This window comes from Anas platyrhynchos, chromosome 22 (assembly GCF_047663525.1).
Source record: "Anas platyrhynchos isolate ZD024472 breed Pekin duck chromosome 22, IASCAAS_PekinDuck_T2T, whole genome shotgun sequence".
NCBI lineage: Eukaryota > Metazoa > Chordata > Aves > Anseriformes > Anatidae > Anas > Anas platyrhynchos.
In genome coordinates, this window is record NC_092608.1 from 5,766,925 (window position 1) to 5,785,689 (window position 18,765).

At 39.3% G+C, this 18,765-nt stretch overlaps 1 protein-coding gene across 8 annotated transcripts in view; it reads left to right on the forward strand.

Annotated features, from left to right (window-relative positions):
* Positions 1–12,039: 12,039 nt before the first annotated feature.
* PRDM2 (PR/SET domain 2) overlaps positions 12,040–18,765 on the forward strand; it is a 70,961-nt gene continuing 64,235 nt past the window's right edge. For 6 of the 8 annotated variants that reach the window (XR_003492307.2, XM_027443326.2, XM_027443328.2 and 3 more), the window contains exon 1: positions 12,040–12,171. The gene's annotated coding sequence lies outside the window, so the exon portion shown is untranslated. Of the gene's footprint in view, positions 12,172–12,374; positions 12,393–18,765 lie in introns of those variants that run through there. The other 2 variants (XM_027443329.3, XM_038166775.1) reach the window with 2 other exon arrangements.

An 18,765-nucleotide genomic window follows, 5' to 3' on the forward strand; every position in this document is an offset into this window, starting at 1 on the left:
TTGGTTTGTAGCTTGCTGTCAGTAAATACAATCATCTTCAAAGTGCTCACCTTACTCCTGATAGTAATTCACCTGAAACAGTCATTCTCTTCCTTATCAAGGAAGATTCTGATGTAAAGTTCTCCACAGGAATGACTTTCCCCTTGAATAAATTATTCCCATCACATCTCAAGCACTATCCGGACAGGCAATTTATAATGAAATGGAAGTACACCTTAACTTGTTTTGAAAGACTGTTCTGATGAAACATGGTGGAGATTATCATGTGTTGAATACGTATGTACCCACACAAGGATGCAACTTACATGTACATTAAGGAATCTGTCACGTGTTTGCATTTACGTACTAATCCTATGCAGTGAAACCTCAGATACCAAACCATATGCATCCAGAATCTGTCCACAGTACTATGATTACTGCCCTTTCATTCAAGGTAAAGTGTTATTAATCTTAGTTGACACCAATCCCTAAACAGACGGCCCATGCTCCACTGAAATATAATCTGGGGGGCTTCCAGCGCTGGAGGCTTAGTATTAAATATATTGTGCTGTAATAGATCTGAAGCAGTAAAAACATAAAGACACAAATTCCCTTCTGATTATCAGCTGGAGTACAGAACACTCAGCATATGACTAGAGAAAGCAGGAGCTCTGAAGAATCAGAAGACCTACATTTCCCTTATTCTGCCAACAAGAGGAAACAACAACTGCTGCTGCACTGATACATTTAATCCTATGATGATTCACACTGCCTTGCTGCTGAGAAATCTCCAGTGTAGAACATTCTATCCTGCCTCAATGAGGCTTCAAGAAACAATGACTTTGTGAAAAGGTTTGTTACGTATTTATATGCTATTGAAGAATTCGTAATTTAATTCCCTTTTGTAACTTCATGATACAAGTATTCTAGAAATATAAACTAAAAAAAAAAAAAAAAAAAAAGAAAATCATCGCAGAGGTCTACGTTCCTATGTAAAGTACAGCAGTGTACTGGGACTGAGCTTTCCCTGACCTGGATTATTTAGCTTTCCATTACTAGTTTAGAAATTCAACAGTAGGTTTAACATGAGCTACCTGTTTGGTGGTTATTTTTTTGTTTGTTTGCTTTGGTGGAATATATGTGGAAGATGGGATCTTTTCTGCTTTGGGAGAAGTCAAACAGCACATTGTCCTAGGGCAAATACCTCCATAAGCTGAAATGAATGATCAGTATACGTGCTTGCAGAATCAGGGCGCAAGGTCAGGAGACTTCCTATGAATGTGAGCACATCAGGAAACATCAGCTCTATACTTTGACCAGCTGGCCAGGTTAGATTTTTATTCACCAGGAATGACATTCAATATATCAACACTTGTTGTTAACTTAAAATCCTGATTCCTGATCATGTTCATTCCTTTATTGTTAGTAACAGTAATGTTCCCTTTCACAGCTTGGCTTTGAGTCATGAATGTGGCTCTCCCTAACAGACAAGCAGGCACCAGGCTTCCTCTGAAAATGCCAGATGTCACCAAAAGTATCATAAACATAGTTGTCCCCTTATATTTGTGTCTGTGAGAAAGATGTACAGGGGTAGTATACTGTGAAAGTAATGATGTGATGCATGAATATTTGTAATTCTAGGTGTCAGGACAATGATTCATCATAAGGCTTGTTTTTACTGTAAGAACAGAAAACATCTGAAGAATTAATTCAGTAACTAGCAATAACTAAGTATTCACCAGAAGAATGTTACGGAAATCTCAGACTCCTCCCATTAATTTAAAAAGTATTCATCAACAGTTAGAACACTAATTAAAACATGGAGCAATTATTTTAAATTCATTATTCAGTACTTTAAGAGGTTACATTATGATATTGCAAGCATCTTAGCTGCATGCTATTTCAGACTTGCATTAAAAAGTACAACCTGCATACTAACACAAAGTTCTCAAACTCAAAAGCTCTGATGTCTCGTCCACGAAAGGATGGTAAGTGCTACCTCCAGGTCAGGAGAGAATGATACACGGATTAAGTGACTTGCCAAGGGTTATATCTGTGGGTAAGGGAAAAGCCAACACATGAATCTTTAAATATTAGTCCTGTCACAGCTCTCTGTTACTTCAGATGAAGAGATGTTTCATTACTTTTTGATAACACAATCCTTTATATTCTTTAATATAAAACAGTAACAACAGGTACAAGAAAAAAGCAACTACTACCTGACCTGAGGCTTCCTGGTAGAAATATTCTCACAGTTAATGTTTCTGATGAGAAACCACTCCATCCAAAATAGTCTCTCCTGCACATATGAAGTTCTGCAGTGTAGATACTACCGAACCACTGCAATTTAAAGCTTTAAGTCATAATTGTCTACACCATGCCTGAAGACATCGTCATAACTATTTATATGCATCTACTTAACTAGATTAAGTATAAGCTGATCATACCCATCCTTTCCCAGACAACTTTTTAACATGAGATATCAATCATACCAAATTTCTCACACCTAGTTTTGCTGGATGGCTGCTGATGGGCACAGAAGGTAACAGTGGATACGTAACTTGATATTAGGTGCCATAACATACATTTCCCGCAGCTGGAGGCATTTACGTATAGGTAAGCCCAGTATCCCATGCGTCTTTGTCTAGGCCTTGTGGATTCAGGCATCAGACCAAAACCATAGCCCCCTGCTCTCCAACAAACAGTTGGACAATGCCACAAAGATCCCCATTCAATCACGCAGCTTGTTAGGCTCTTCTAGGCTAGAGTTAGTCTCTAGCAAATGCTATATTAGCAAGCATCTCAGCCAGTAAGGAGTGCTGCACATTCCATGCATTTTCAAGGGTGTATTCTGTTTCCCGAAGGCATTTGGCAAGGGTTATTGATTCTGAGAGTTGAGAAACGAAACCAAGCAGTACCATCCAGAGGAGTGGAAAACTGAAGGAATAGGGAAACGGTATAGCAACACTGGCATAAACCGGGTTTAGTTTTTCAAATTATAGGATAATAATCTAAGAGGATAATCTAAGAAGTCACTGCAGAAGCAGAAATTGTAACCTTATTATACTTTCCTTTTGAAAGATGAGGGATACTGATGCAGTGCAGCAATAATTCCATTAAAACCTGGGTAAAACTAGAAGCTCCTCCTGGTTCTTCAGAGGAAAAATAGTACAAAAAAGCCTGTTTGATTCTTCACAGAAACCCTTCTTCTCCCAAGTAGAACAGGAAACTACTGATCAAGCAAGTTCTTTAACTCATTTTTTCACTACAAAGAAACTGTCACCTGGTAATAACTTAAAGGCAATATGATCAGCAACTGAGTTAAATCAACTAGAAGTGGACCTATGTCCTTATCAGAAATACTTCCCCCTTCCCTATGGAATGAAGAAACATTCTCTAAGAAAGCAATTTCAAGTGTACTAATAATTATCTTGGTCTTACGAAATTAGTACTGTGTGACTCATTTGAGCTGGGAAGCAACTCTATTCCATACTCACATCAACTGTGTTATCCTCAGATAACACAGTTCTTTAGAGACCCGTGGATATTTTGCCTCATTACATCTGAATCATCATATACAGGAAACAGAGAAGGGATTAGTAGATTCAACAGGTGTACTCAAGGGAAAAAGATGGGCATGTCAGTTGTTCTTCACTTCCTATCTAGTCTTGGAAAAGGGGAACACAGGAGATGAATAAGCAGTAATAACTGACAATAGCACAACATAGTACCTTCTATCCTGAAAGAATGTCTTTTGTCTCCTGTGCACGCCTTACAGGCTCCTTCCACAGCAGAATTTCTCACACATCCATTGCACCTGACATTGTATTCAGAGAGCCCTATCACTTATGCCAAGGCTATACATTATGTTAGTCCTTCACGACGAAATATCAGAACACCAAGGGAAAAAGGTGTATTAGGTAGTGTACATCAGCTTTTGCATATTCTACTGGAAAGAGACAAGAGGTTGACATATAGATGTTAATTGTGTCCTGAAAGTTGTTTGGTTTTTTATAGCACTCAAAATATTTCAACTTCAAACTACATTCCTGTTACATTTTGGCATAAAGACAATTGCTGAAGAGAGACACGATCTCTTTAAACATTGCAATACTTCATACAAGTGAAACAGCTCAAATTTTATAGCTGTGAATGATCGAGTGACATTACTTTGCTTCCACGATAGTCAGTGCTTGGTCTGCCTAGATCTACAACACTAGTTTCAGTTCTTTCACCTCAGTTGATCAGAGACTGACAGAAGGCTGACGATCACACAGGGGAACCTATTCTTTCAGACAGATGCAGGTAACACTTGGCTTGCACAACTAAAATTACAAGAAGAATTAAGCAAAGGCCACTAACTTTAGTTTTATAGCTTGGTGGTAGAAGAGATTTTGACCCAAGACCCAGCCCTTAAAGGTAAGTTATACAATAAAATATAGCTTGCATTTTTAACAGGCAGCCTTTGCTTTATTAGCAAATGATGAAAGCATTAAGATAGTATAAATTGCTGCACCGAGTTACCTCTGTAATCTAGATTGGGACTTCACCCAAGGAAACTACCCTTGGTGCTAATAGTCTTTGAGAGACAAACAATGAAATTACAAAAACCATACATTGCTACTAACCACAATTTCCAGGGAGGCAAAACCTACCCTCTGTTCATTTAGGACTAGAAGTTCTGGGCTTAAGAAATGTTTTACTCTAATTATGAAGTTAACCCTTGAAAATAGCTTTCCTGGTGGACTTGCCTGGATCATTTTGTCATGATTAATAATTAGCTTACTTCTACAGTAAGTATGCTTGATTAACTGAGTGGAAAGCAATAAAAGTATCTGAGAAGGTAAAGTATTTCTGCATTTGACACAGAAAACTGGGCAAGAATGACTTAAGACTTGATATACCTGACAAGAAGCAATGTTTAAAAAAATACACAAGCAGAATACCAAGAGGTACTTCTCACTGCAGGCTACTAATACAGATGCAGTATGACAGCACACTCAGTAAGCTGTATCATAGCACCAGCTAGTGGTAAGAATTAATGAAAGCATTTTTACAGGAAAAATAACAAGCGTGTTTATAGCAAGAAAGCTTCAGATTATTATATGTAGTCTCTTAGCCATTCTGTAAAACAGAAAAAAAGTCTTGGGCTCCACTGCCTGTGATCAAGAGGTCATGAAAAGACTTCAGAGTTTTGACAATTGCCCTACCCTGGATGCCCTCGTTACCTTTTTGTTTAAGTCAGATGTGATTTGTAGGAAGGCCAGGGAAGCACAATATCTAAGACTAACTAGCTACGACCATATAATCAGTTCCTTAAAGTAGTCCTGAAGAGGAACCTTGCAACAACTTTAGGAGAAGGAGTACCTGTTGGTTGGCAGATGAGTTTATGTACAGTATTACAGGCAATAACAGAACTCAGACGAGTGGCAGGCAAACCATGAGGCATTTATGAACAGCGTTAACAGACACCATTGATAAGCTTCAGTACTGCTGTTGTAAAAAAATTAGATTTTAAATAAAACTTGTTACTAATGTGAAGAAGAAAGATTCAGACCATAGAAAGTAGAAATGAATAAGCCCTTTGAAAAACCCTGAGACTAAGTTAGAAAGGACCACCTAAACCAGAAGGAAGTGAAGTAGAAATATTTGAGTATTATTACCCAGGATATTCCAAGTACAAGTCACCTAAACGTCTTAGTAGTTCAGCCAATTCTTTGTTGCCTCCCAAACAATTTTAGAAAAACAAACAAACAAAAAACATATATTAAAATTTAGAGCTACAAAGTACCCCAAATCCCAAGCAGTTGGACAGTATCAGTCTTCTTCTTAGAAGCTTTTAGTTTAAGCCATAACATGCAGTGTATTGTCTCCTATGTTTACAAGAACAAACTTGAATAGCACAGAACGATTAGATAATAGAGACCTTGTTCCAATTAACAAGAGAAGAATTGGCCATATTGGTATCACCTTGATTCAGTTCGTTTCAAGGCTGCTTCAGACCCTCTGATGAGAAAAATCTTTTCTAGAAATTTCATTTTTCTTGGATGGGTCACCAAGACTGCTACATCCAAGAACTTCCCTATCTCTAGCTACATAAGCATCACCTTTTCAGGCACCCTGAACAGTCAGTCAAACATCCAGATTTACAGTTCCTTCTATTATTTTTCTCTCCTGTGTACTGATATGTGTCTGTGCATGTTTAAGCACACTCAGGCAACACAAGCTAGACTAACTCAGGCTAATTTGTGATTTAGAAGCACAAGAATACCAGTATTACTATTTTAAGAACACAAAAATTGAGTGTTCGGAATGTCAATGGGCTAAAGATTCGTAGGCTTCTCTGACCATCAAAACTAGCAGAAAATGAAGTGCAAGTCCACTGGAACACTGCCAGATGGTATGTATTCTCAGAGTGAGGTGAAAATAAAAATGACTCTTGTACGCACACAGCCAGACCTATCTAGGTTTCAAGGAGAAGTGGCTAGATAAACTACAAAAAGCTTTGCCTTTTTTCCAGGCTAAGCAATCTGCAAAGTCTACCTGGAAATAAATACTAATACATATAGAAGTAGAAAGGAGCCAAAAATAGCACAGACTATGCCAAAACAAGACAGCTTTTTCTGCTCAGTAAGGTTGAATGATCAGTTCTGGAAAAAAAAAAAATAAAAAAATTAAGAGTCACTGATGTGCCCCAATGAGTGAAAAATACCACAAGAAAGTGACTGAGTTACAAAATGAAAGTGTTTCAGACAAGACTGATACTGCAAGCTCTGTTTTTATTGTAAAAAGGGATGTTTCCTACATGCTTCCATCAAAATTATCCAAAAGTTCTGTTATCTGACTTTTTAATGCTACCTGTCTCTTAACCCCAATGGGCTTGCATACCTCTGAATATGAGATCTGATTACTTCAGTTTGCTGAAGCATTTCTCCTTCAGAGAAGGTAGAATATTGCAGTAAGCTTTGTAGAGACATTTCTAATTTAAATGATCAGCCTTAGAGCCACAGGATTCATATATGGAAGACTGCTACAACAGGAGTGAACTGCTAAAATATTTATAGATAACATGACTTTCTACTGTGTAATGACTTCCAACTAGTGATGTCAATCTGTCACAAAAGATGAAACGGTATTTTGCTCCCCTGCACTGTCATTCCTAAAATACAAATCTTTGTCCATATAAAGAGTTCGTGTGTCAATACTTCGGTTAACACAGGTATGAGGTAAACCCTAATTATCTCCAGAAAGAGACATGGCTTTGAATTTTGACAAGTGTTCTCTCCTGTTAGAGCCTAATGTTGCTTTGAAAACATCCTGTCCATACGACAGATCCTCGGAGTCTCCTTTTGAATGTTATTAAGGCCTTACAGCAAAACAGGAACAAGTCATCTCAGTTCTCCCTTTGCTAGTGTTTTGTTAGAGGTAAAGTATTGAAATAATGCCTAGCATTCTACCTCTTAAGGCAGCAGTTACTAAGAAAATAAATTTTTAAACAGAAGATTCTCATATACCTCACGTAACTTTGAAGAAAGGGTGTTAAATATCAATGTCTTTCTGGTCCATATTTTATGGTTAGAAGCTATATATTAACTGAATCACAGCAGCACAGAAAAGTGATTTGGAAGCTGGATAATCAACAAGAATACAGGGAACAATGTACGTGACTGCATGATTATGGGTGTCACTGCCTTACAATCTTTCAGAACATACTACATGTAAAGTAGAGGTATAGAACCTGGTTGAGTGACAGCTAGCTGAATAACAGTAAGTGCTATTCACACTTGAGCAAAGCACAGCTGCTTAGAGCAAGAGTGATAGGATAAACCAAAAATACACAGCCTGAGAAACTACCAGTGAGGCCCCTAAGGGAAAATAACTGGAATCCCTGTAGTTCAATACATGCAATACCAAACTGACAAATCATACATTGTCTCAAGTTTCTCCGCATCTTCAAGTGCACTTTCACTGCTGAAGTGAGGCGCTCGGTTGGTAGAGATCACATTTTTCCCTATTATTGTCTTAAAAGGCAGCACAAATTTGTGAAGATTTTCACAAAGTTTGGTCCATTACAAGTCACTGACTGAACAATGCAAGAACTACAAAAAAAAAAAAAAAAAAAAAAAAGGCTCATCTACCCTTTTTGCTTGTGAAAACGTTCCAGTGACAGCTGAAGAGAGCAGTACTACTACTCAATAACCAACACTAACAAGCAACTCCAAAAGCAAAGTTTGTATTTGTAAGTGATTTGCTATTACACAGTCAAGATAGTATTATTTGACAATATCTTTTTAACAGGTTCATCAAACATTTGAAAGAGATACCATTATAGTTGCAGTATGGCTTATTTGCATCCCTTGTGTGTTGATTTATTCTATTCTGCACAGCAGAAGTCCTAACTTTGTTAGTGTAGTACCCAGGAACCTATTATTACAGCCACGTAAGTAGCATTTACCACATGCATTCTCCTTACCTTTGAGATATCTACAGCATAGATAATTGGGTTGGTGTCATACATATTTGTTATTAATTTAGTATTGTGATGCAAGTGCCAAGTTGTAGACCAGCTGACACAATATGCAGAAAACAGTAGGTTACTAGACTAAGCACCACATTCCTTGACTTTACAGTCTGAACATGGAAGACAAACTACTACTGATCTTACCTCTTATCTAATTGATTATTTTAACATTATTTTAGCAAATCCTAGATCTAGTTTTCCCCCCCATCTCTAAATTCAAGAGTCAGAACCCAGTTTAATGTTTTACAAGCATTCCCCACACACAGACACACCCCACAAAATACTATACTAGTGTAAGAAAGCAAGAACCTTTTACATTATATAGTTATGGTTTTCTAAATTTTAAAAAGAAAGTTCTTCTGTCAGAACTGATTTCACTAATGTACTGTGCATCCTTTTATTTTTAGAACAGTCTTGAAAGATGATTCAGGTTAACAATAGAAAATATGAAGCCCAGAAAAGACTACACATACATTTGTAAGTTAAAAAAAGAAACAAATTGGATAGAGGTTCAAAAGCATATTTACTAGCAAATAGCACACTGTTGAGCAAATGGTTTGGAAATACTTGGACTACACTCAGCTTATATTGCTAATGGCGTTACAGGTGTTAAACACCAAAACTACTGATGAACAGACAGCATTTGAGAAGTTTTTTTTTTCTCCTCCTTTCGCAGGTATGCACGTCATAGGCGCATGGCAACTAGACTTTATATAGATAATAAGAGAATAGGACTGCTTTCTACTCTGGGGTTTTTGACTAAATAAGTGTAATAATCCATCCTTAAAATATCTGCAAATAAGAGTTCCTTAGGTCATAAATTACTTAATGCAAACCAATTCCAAAGCCTATCTTGTCTTAGCATGGTTAGCAGACCTCTTCAACATTCCGATTCTTTGTTTTAGCTACTCTCTTGTAACAGTGATAGTCTTTTTAATTAACAGAGTTGAAGTATTTTCTCTTACTATTTCAACTCTTTCTTTTAAGATTTATAACAACCAAGCTTCTATCAACAAACCAATTTTATTAAAAGCTTTTTTGAAAAATACTGATATTGTTACCATAGAACTAGGGCCTTTTATCAGTTGCAATTAAACGCATAAAGTGTAAGTAATTAGAATAAGCTACCTTGTTTCCACTTAGAGCTTCAGATTTTCAAGAGTTCCTTCTTCACCTACAATATATAAGGTAGAACAAAGAAACAGTTAGTAAAACAAAAAATATATTAAGAGAAACATAGAATTAAAGAGCCTTTGGAAAGAATTATGGATCTATAAGGAAGTCCATCTTGTTCCAGCATTACGTTCCTAGACAATAAAATACATAAATAAATAAATAAATAAATAAATAATGGCATTGAACAAACAGAGACAATTTATAGTTTAAAGACCATCATCCATTAGAAGACTGCTTAGGAATTATCATTAAATACTAAAGTACATTGGGAAAAGTTTTTTAAAATTGCCAACTAAATGAAGCACAAAACAGCTAATCCATCTTAGCTACACTACGTTCCTACTATTACTGCAGAAAGACACACAAAACCTGCAAGAAAACAAAAAATGCAAGAAATGAAAGACCAGCAGCCTCCCTTTTTATTTAAAATAAATAAATAAACAAATCACACGCATCCTAGACCTCAAAGTGAACATATTACTAAGCCAGTGATGAACTCCTATGACTTTTAAATGGATATCCTTCCATCAGCAGCAGGTTGAGTCTTTATATTAGGCTTCTGAAGTGCCTTGACCAGGAAGGAATTGAAAAGCAGTAGTTCTCAATGGAAAGCTTTTGCTTCTTTCAGCCTTAAATGAGGGAGTTAGCATTGCTAATTTAGTAATGGAACTATAAAATAAATAAGTTCTAACAAAATTTTTAAAATACCAGTGCTTTGTAGCTAATGCTGTAATTTATATGGGTTGGCTGGTTGGTATCTGCCGTTTAGTTTACAACGTCAACAACAATGCTTCCGAAATATAGAAAAAGAAGTTAAAAGATGTAAGATAGCAAATGTATGTTTTCTGAAAGGGTTTTTTTTCTGAGCTTATCTAAGACCATTTTCTAAGGCTCTAAATATGTTAAGCAGAAGACTGTTGTGATTTGTATTCAGATTACTTGAGGTAATTTTGAGAAACCTCATCTTCAGTATTTCTGAAGATAAAAAAGGTTGTACTTCAGCTAGTAAAACATGCATTTTGTTCTGGGGATTTGGTTTCTCTGTTACAGGTACAATAAAGCCCTAATATAGCACAGGAAAGCCTTGATTTTTTTTAATGAGGAAAAAAAAAAAAGAAAACCTGTATAGTCTAGTTTATAAACTGTTAATACAGATAAATTGGAATTAAATTAACTTAGTCTAATAAGTCAAAGCAGTTTAAGCATATTTATCTAAGGACTTGTCATTACTTCAATTAGAGGGTTCAGAACTGATTTTGGTATATTTAAGCAGCATTTTAAAATATAAATATCCCCTGGGGGTTCCAGGTGGGAAGATTGCTGTGTCCTGTTATTTTCCGTGTGCTGTTGTTTGGTGGAGTTATGCATTGTAACAGAGGCATTAAAACTTTCTGGCTTTGAAGTCCATGCTTTCCTTACACGTGAAAGACCATCTTTGCAGCTCTGCTCATTGGAAACATGATGGATTCTTCCAAAAAGCTTCAGTGTGACAAGAATTGATAGTCAGGCAATTCCCTTGGCTACTTAACGAACTTTTCTGCTTTGAGGAACAGGGCTCCTCTCTATCCTGTTACTACGAGTACTTTGCATATCCAGGCTTAATGATTCCAGTGTTACTAATTGATGTACATAGATAATGAACGTGAATAGCCTCAGCCTAGGAAGATTACATCTTTTTGATGCTATTATGAACGTAAAATTCAAGTGAGAGGTAAAAACTATTTTGCACTGCAACTTAGACAAAGGGAGATGCCGTTATGCCCATCTCCAAGGCGTAACTTGGCATTTTTCCTCTCAGAAATTAATCCGAGAGGCCGGCACGGCAGGGCAGGTCGCAGCGCCCTGTCAGACCGCCGGCCCTCGGGGGGCGAGGCTGTGGCCGTGCCTCACCTCCGGGTTTCCCCACAGACACTGACGTGATTTTTTATTTATTTTTCCTTTTTTTTTCAGTCAGAGTGCGGAGCTTCACTGCGAAAAGATGATATTTTAAAAAATAATTTAAAAAAATCGACTAAAAATTTTAAAAAATCAACTAAAAATGAAAAAAAAAATCAACTAAAAAATAAAAAATCAACTAAAAATTAAAAAAATCAACTAAAAAATAAAAAATCAACTAAAAATTAAAAAAAATCATCTTAAAATTTAAAAAAATAAATAGGGAAAGAGAACCTGCTCCTCACAGCTCATTGTCTGGGGCTGAGGGTGGTGGCTGGAGGCCGCGCTGCGGGTCCAGGCTCGGGCGGGTGGGGATGAGCTGAGGCGGTGTCCCGGGGGGCTGAGGGCGGCCGGGATCGGAGCTTGGGGAGGGGGGAACGGGGTCGGGGCCGGGGCCGGCCCCGCTGCGGAGGGGGTCCCGCTGGAGGGGGGCCTGCCCGCTGGCCTCCCCCCAACGTCACTTCCGAGGCTGGAGACAAAATGGCGTCGGGACGGGGCCGCAGCTGAGGCCGCTCCGAGAGCCGGGGCCGCGGGAGGAGGCGGCGGCGGCGGCGCCTCAGGTGAGGGGAAGGCGGCGGCGGTGGTGGCGGGGCCGGGCGCGCTGCCCGCGGGCGCCGCGGCGCAGGAGGGGCGGGCCGGGGCTTGGGGGCGGTGGGCAGAGCCACAGCCGCAGCCACAAGCAGCGGTGCGGGGCCGGGGGCGCGGCCGGGAGGGGACCCGGCCGGCGGAGCTGCCTCCTGAGGGGAGGTGGAGCCGCCTCAGGGGGGACCCGGCCCGAGGGGTGAGGGCGTGAGGCTGGCGGGGAGCGGGTCCCGGGGAGGGGAGGGAGCACCCTCAGCCACCTTTCTGCCTCCTCTGCCTTGGGTTTTTTATTTTTTGTGTTGAAAACCTGCCTCGGAGGCATCAGCTGGCGAGGGAGAGCGTTGTGAGCGCTGCCAGCTTGGTGTTGGGAGGCGGCTTCAGCGCTGTGGCAGCTGACGGGTGGCAGGGCTTGCTGCAGCCCAGCTGGGGGAGAGGGGGCTCGGAGACACTAATTTCGCTTCCCTCAGTAAGAGCATCCTCCCTGGGATATCAGTAAAGTTTCTGGTGGCTTTAGATTCACGTGAAGCGGCCGCAGTTTTATTTTGAAATAGCAAAGGAAACTTTATAAACTGTTTTCGCCTGTTGAAGGAGGGAGGGGAGGTGATGTGGCTGCACCTGCTGCCTCAGCACTTGGTGGCTAAAAGAAATATTCTTCTTACTTCACGTTCAAGTGACCGATAGTGGACAGCTCTCGAAAGCAGCAGGACTGCTTGCCTTTCTGATGCCGCTTTTGCTGCTCCCAGCCTAGGCTCTGAACTGTGTCATGTTGTTTGGATGCTAAGTCTTTCAGTTTATCCACACGTATTATGCAGATAGGAAGAAGTACAGCAGTGTAGTGTCTAAATATTATGTTGTTATCCCTTGACATTTGCTAGGTCTTAATAAAAATGCTGTGCATGCTAAGGTGTGCCACCCTTGGCATAGACTGGGAGGCCTCCAGCTCTTCCAGCTGCTGAAACCAGTGGCAGTGGGGCAGTGGCAGCCCTTCAGGTAATGAACAGCACCACTGATAGATGGGCAGTGTGACTTTTAGGAAACAGAAGATCTATCCTATTTGCAGAGAGTGCTGCAGGAGCCATGTAGTGCTTCTTGGTTTTCAGGCGTGTAGCTCAGTGTTGGCCCCCCCAGGACATGCTAGGGCAGAAGCATCGCAGCAGCTTGTCTGATCATAACAACAAGGCCAAGTTTCACTTTTAGTGAGACCCTAGCTTTGTGGAAAAAAAGGCAAATCATTGCTTTGGACAATATAATTTTCAATAGAAGTGATGGGTGTGGTGTTGGAGATTCCTGAATTGAGTGCTATTTGCTGTAGGTGTGGGATCCTAAAAACCTTCCAGGGTAGCATGGAAGATAGGGGAAGGATGTTGAAATACTTACGAACATTTGTGTAAACCATCTATATTTATCTACAAGTATTTGCTTGAAAACGGAAGGGAATTACAACAGAAAATCAAAGTCAACGACAGCTTTCCTTTAAAACTCAAGTGGCTTTTGGCATCCTTTGTTCAGTGCAGCATTGAGCATTGTGCCTGTTTCAGTGTTTTATACAAAGACTTTGATCTTTAAGGGTGAAAAAGGTGACAGGACGTAAAAAGATTTAAATATTGTCCAGCACTAGGTGCCAATCCGTTAAAAACAGAAGTTCAGGGAGATTTAGAGATGACGGTTGTGGTAATGTGTTTGTGTATGGCTGTCTGCAGCCACGAGCTCCCTTGCAGCGTGCCTGCCATACCTTCAAATGAGAGTCTCAACTAGGGGAAAGAAAGAAAAAGAAAACCTAGGCTGTGGCTGGTAGCAAGAGCACAGTACCCTTTTCATCATGAGTCATTTGCTTACTTGTGAAGACAGGAGACTGCTCTTTTTTTTTTGCCGGGGATTTATAAACATCTGGGGTTTATAAACTCATGCATGTTGAATACCTGCGTTGGCAAAGCTTTTTCTTTATATTTCCTTGTGAGCCTTTCTTCAGTCTTTGTAGTTAGCAGAGCCTCCATGCTTAATTCTTGCCGAGGTGGAGTTGTGTTACATGCTATCCCCTTTTGATTTATAGTTTCATAATTTTTAGTGTTCTGTAATTCAGCCAAATTTTTTAGTCCTGTACATGATTACATTTGCTGTACTATTAACATACGTACTAGTGTCTTACCATTGCAAAATCCTTTTAGTTTACTAGCTCTTAATACATGGCAATCTTTCAGTAGGAACACCGTAGTTTGGCGGCGTTTTCCACGGCCATGGTACGTGATAAAAAAAAAAAAAACGTCTTGAAAATATTCCTTTTATTTTAGTTCATTGCTCTTCACCTTGGGTATGTTTATTTCAACTTCAATCAGACTATTGGGAAGAATCTTTGAACCACACGTAGTCTTGGCGAGTATGGAGAGATTTTAAAAGCACTGCGATGTATTTCACGTTGTATTTCTTGGCACGTGAAAGGGCAGGTGTGATCCTGCTCCTTAATGCCTTCCCACCCAAATGAAATTGTTTCCTCTGCCAATGTGTATTTTCTGATCATATTCCTAGCTGAAAAATATTGCTTTGCCTCTGTGTAAACATGCTTATAGACAGATGTGAGAGACAATCCTATATCGTTAGAAGACACAACTGAAACAGGCTATTCCACGTACTGGTAAATCCGCAGTGTGCTGGTCTGAGAAAATTGTCATTTGAATGTACTGCCTTTGTGAGTAGAATGAAAAGGTGTATTTCTGTCTGAAGATTGAGTGATATTTCTGGGTACTTGCAGTTCTTAGTGTCTGATACCTTCTGTTGCTTCTTCTGCTTCCTTGCTGTTTAATTCTGCCATGAGGAAGAAATGATTTTCTAGAAAAATGTGCATGAAGGTGAAGAACTTGGGGTTTGGTTTTCTGCTGCTGATTTCTTGGTGTGGCTATCTAAATAAACCCTCTTAAGGTATAACAGCTTGGTTTTTGCATAGCAGTAAGCAAAGCTTTTTTTTTTTTTTTCTTTTTTCAAGAGGCAACAGATTTTAATGTTTTAATCGTTACTTGCCCGCTTTTCTCTGTTTTTCATGACAGTCTACAGTAATTGAAACTGTCGTGGCAATTAAGTGCCTGTAGATAGTGCTGGTTGTTTCTATCAAATCCATGGTTTTTAATCTTTCAGAGCTAACAAACTTAAACTTTTGGAAGCTGTAATACCCAGTTTTTCAATGTATTAGGTGAAACAGTAACTCAGTATCGAACTGCAAAACAATGTAAATGCCTTATTGTGTGCGGGTTTTTTGTTTTAAATCTTTCATATGCTGCAACTAAAAACCAAGACAAAGAAAAAGAGTTTTCAACGCTGTGCAACGTCATTCCAGCCCGAGCCCCTGCTCAGTAAGAAGGCAGGCTGTTGAGCCTTTCAAGTTTTATGCCTGTTTTGTAAAGAACATGTTTTTACCGGGGCAGTGATGTAATGCATGTCCCATTTGCAGCTTCCAAAATTGGATTGATGCTTTTAGGCCTGTTTCTTTTTTTTTCCTTTCTCTGAATTGGAAGCAATGTTCTCTTTTGAAGTAGTCTCTTATTCTGGGTTTAAAAAATAAAATAAAATCATATGCTTACAGATGTGATAAATATGGCTTAGAAAATCAGACGATAGACCAGTTGGTATAACCTATTGATTGCTAGAAGTACCACCTGACTTTTGGGGGATTGGGGATCTGTAATGCTGGTTTTCTATAAAATTGCTTGCTTTTAAGTGCAACATTTATTCCAAGTAAGCTTTTTTTTTTTTTTTTTTTTTTTTTTTTTTTTTTTTTTCCCATATGGGAATATTTAAAATTCCTTGAATGTAGAACTCAGAAGCAAGGTCAAATTTTTTGTTTCAAATGTTTTGTTTTAGAGTGCTCAGTGTTTCCTCAAATAAGAAAGCTTTGTATATTCTCATCTAAATAACTTGTTGCTTAATGATGAGACTTTCTAAATAAACTTTTCTGAGACTAAGATTATAGAGCGTAGTAAATCTTTCTTTTGTTTGTTTCTCAGTTGCTTCAATATCGTGTGAAAGTGCCTAGGAATTTTCTACTCACGGGATGCAGCAGTACGTAGTGGTTTGACATAAATATTACAATAGTTATATAAATATTACAATATTTATGTCAATGTTTTCTGGAAACTTTAACAATTCAAATTACTGGCGAGTGCATTTCATGTTTGGCATAGAACCAAACCTTTATTTACCTTTTCTGCAGTAGTTCAGTGAATGTTCAAGGTTTACTGTGATAGGCTTTAATAATATTCTGGGCTTTGACTGGTAGATACGTGTCTGCGTTGCTGTTAAGTTTGGAGAAAAGGTTCAAAACAGTTTTTACCTGTACTTGACATAGCTGGTGATGTGACTTCAAAGTACTGACACAGTTGCAGTCTATTGCAAACTTAAAAACTGGTTCATTGTGGTCATCCTGGCTCCTCTGGGTGCAGCGTCCTGCAGTTGCTGTGACTACAAATCAGTGCAGCGTTGCTTCCTTCGGGGCTTTTCGAGGAAACCGTGTGTTGGACTAGACTGTATGAGTGGCTGATAAGCCATTAATGTGTGCACTGGCAGCCTGTTCCTGCTTGCAGCCACCTGCTTGGTAGCCATCGGTCATGCAGGGAGCTGGTATTTGGGCAGCAGTTGTAGAATTTGGTCCATATTTTCTTCTTTTTGTTGAACGAGAGGTTAAAGACAAAACTTAGTGTTGCAAATGGTTTGTTTTCTTTGCAGATGTCTTTTTTTTTTTTTTTTTTATCCAAGGAGGAATAGTGACTATGGATCAGTCTGTATGTAGATTCTATTTTCTTCCAGTGCAATTAATCTTTCCAAACAGTTGTGTGTGTTGTTTACAGAAACAAATAAAAAAGGGAAAAAAAAAAAGTGGAAAAAAGTGAAGACCTTTTCAGAGAGCTTTTGAGTTCTAGAGCTCAGGTAACTTGTCAGAACTGCAGGCATAAAATGCAAAGGTGAAATGTGTGCTTTAAATTAGTACTTTTATAAATAGCTGTTGCAGCTTCTGTTCTACTGTAGCTTTCATTTCTCGTCTGATTGTATTTTTTTTGATGAACTGATTCCTTTGGTAACTTGTAGCTGAAAGAGTGTAGAGTAGTACAGTCTGTTATGAAACATAACTGTGTTAGGTATACATTCAAATACAGCAGTATTTTAAGCTTTGCAAGTTTGAAATACCTGTCAGAGGTTTGGATCCAGCCGGTTCAAAAAAAAATAAAATCTTGTTTTTGGTTCTTTTTGAAAACTTAATTCTAAGCAAAATAATATTGAATTAGTATATAAAAAAGTATATTTTTACTGCTCAAATAAAACAACATTTTTGAAATAAAATTAACCTTTTTAAAAAGTTTTTTGGCATTTCTCTAATAAGTCACACTAGGAACATCCCCCCCTCATACTTGTTGCCTCTCATTCTTTACGTTTAGTGACTGAGCAGTGATGCTGATGGATATTTGCCTCTGCAAGCCAGTGCTTTAAATCTGGTCAGTTTTACGTACCTAGAGTTCTGAGTTAAAAGTCCTCCTGGTTTATTCAGTGTTGAAAATCGCGCATATACTTCAAGGTGACTGGTTACTGCAGCGTAACATCTGGGCACATCTTCCAGTAGGTTTTCTAAATCAGTTTCCAGAGCCATGATAGATGGTTCTGACAGAGGATGGGCACCGCTCCGCTAAGCTGCAGCGCAAGGGCGGAGAAAAGGAAGACGTAGGCAGCTGGAGACACCTACCACATAACCTCGTGTGCTACAGCCTCAGTAGTGCACCAGGCTGCGCTGTGAAATTGTGTTAAGAAAATATTCTTGCGTTGTCTATCTGCGATTAATCAGTTTTAGTTTTCTCACCAAGCGTAGAGAAAAGCAGATGTTTTTTACCAAAAATAAAGCATTTTTCACTCTAGGAAATGCTTGATGCCTCTCTTGCTATCCAAAATAACCTCATTGACAGATTGACGTTAAGCAGGTACCACCCAAACGAGCAGTGAATAAAAGAGAGCAGTGTTTTTCCGTACCGAGATGTCCACAAGTTTGTACCGGCTCCAGCGTTGCTTTTCATCTCCTCGGCACTTCCATGTGCCACGGCAGCTTTGGGCAGGTGACAGGCAGCCTGCAGATCGCATTTCACAAACCATTTGTCCAAAGCATTTGAGTAAAAATGTCTGAAGTAGAAGCTGTAGTTGTCTGGAGGGAAGAGGAGTTAAGCTGTCGGCTAAGGCTGCGGGAAGTCAGTGGCATGTGGAAGATGTGTGAGGAACAACTGCGCTCCGGCGTGAGAGGCTGGAGACAAAGAGACCTTATTGTGGCAGGGTCGAATGATCTCAGGAGTCACCATAAATCGTAACGAAACCCGTGGCATGCTCTACTTGTTCAGTAGCTTCTTGGTGTTGGCTGTGTTCTCCATCAGCATTGGGGAGTATTTTAGCAAATGAAATGCTGGGGATGTGTCGTTCCTGGGAATCGGTTTGAGTTTGATGTGCTGAAATAGGTTAGGAAGTAGCTGCAGTGTGCTCCCCAAGTGGTGCTTTTCTCCAGGTGGCTAAAAGCAGTTGGTGCGGGACTCCTGTCCCTGCCTGGTCTCTGCTGG